The sequence below is a fragment of the Elephantulus edwardii genome, unplaced genomic scaffold (assembly GCF_000299155.1).
Source record: "Elephantulus edwardii isolate Elephantulus edwardi_28Jun2011 unplaced genomic scaffold, EleEdw1.0 scaffold00374, whole genome shotgun sequence".
Lineage (NCBI taxonomy): Eukaryota > Metazoa > Chordata > Mammalia > Macroscelidea > Macroscelididae > Elephantulus > Elephantulus edwardii.
Genome location: NW_006400124.1, coordinates 747,025 through 747,827, shown reverse-complemented (window position 1 = coordinate 747,827; position 803 = coordinate 747,025).

The window sequence follows — 803 nt, the reverse complement described above, 5'->3', positions numbered from 1 at the left end:
TTACTGTTGAGCTGAAACCAGAGCATGAACTAACCGAGTGTTGTGCCTTGGAATTTGGGCTGAAATCTGGACTTGCACTGGGTGATATTCTTTGCCTTCTCTGCTCTCCAACTTACATCCCTAATAAACCCCATTCCCAATACTACAACTGTGAGTCTGTGAGTCAGCAATTAATAGACAAACATCTTGCTGATGTTGTGGCTGTAGAAACTCCATGGGACTGGCCTACGTGCTTTTCATGTAGTTTCTGCTCTGGGCTGTAAAGCGCTGTGCTATTCTCACTCCCTCTGGCTCTTTCAGTGAGACACTCATGGCCCTATGTCCCCATGACCCTTTCCCCACCTCTGTGTAGCTCATAATCTTTGCAATTACTTGTTACGCATCAGAAAGTTGGACAATGACTATAGATGGTAGAAAGAAAATTGATGTGTTTGATCTGTGGTGCTAAAGAAAAGTATTAACTATACCATGGAGAGACGGAGTTCCACCGCCAGAGACGGAGTTCCGCCGCCAGACGGGCCAGGAAGAGAATCAGGAAGAGCAATAGTCAGCCATCCACCGTGGAACCCCAGAGGAGCAAATACCCGCCACTGTGCGACCCCCCTCCAGCCCACACCTGTGTGACCCTGACACACAGGGTGCTGCTGCATAAACAACCAGCAGCGCCCAAGCCCCGCCCCCACCTCTTGGTGGTAGTGCCCAAGGCCTAAACTCCTTACCCCCTTAGTCCCTTGCTTCCACGCACCTCAGCCCTGTGACCTCAGGGCACCACCGCGGATCCAGCCATCACCTGGAGCTATCAA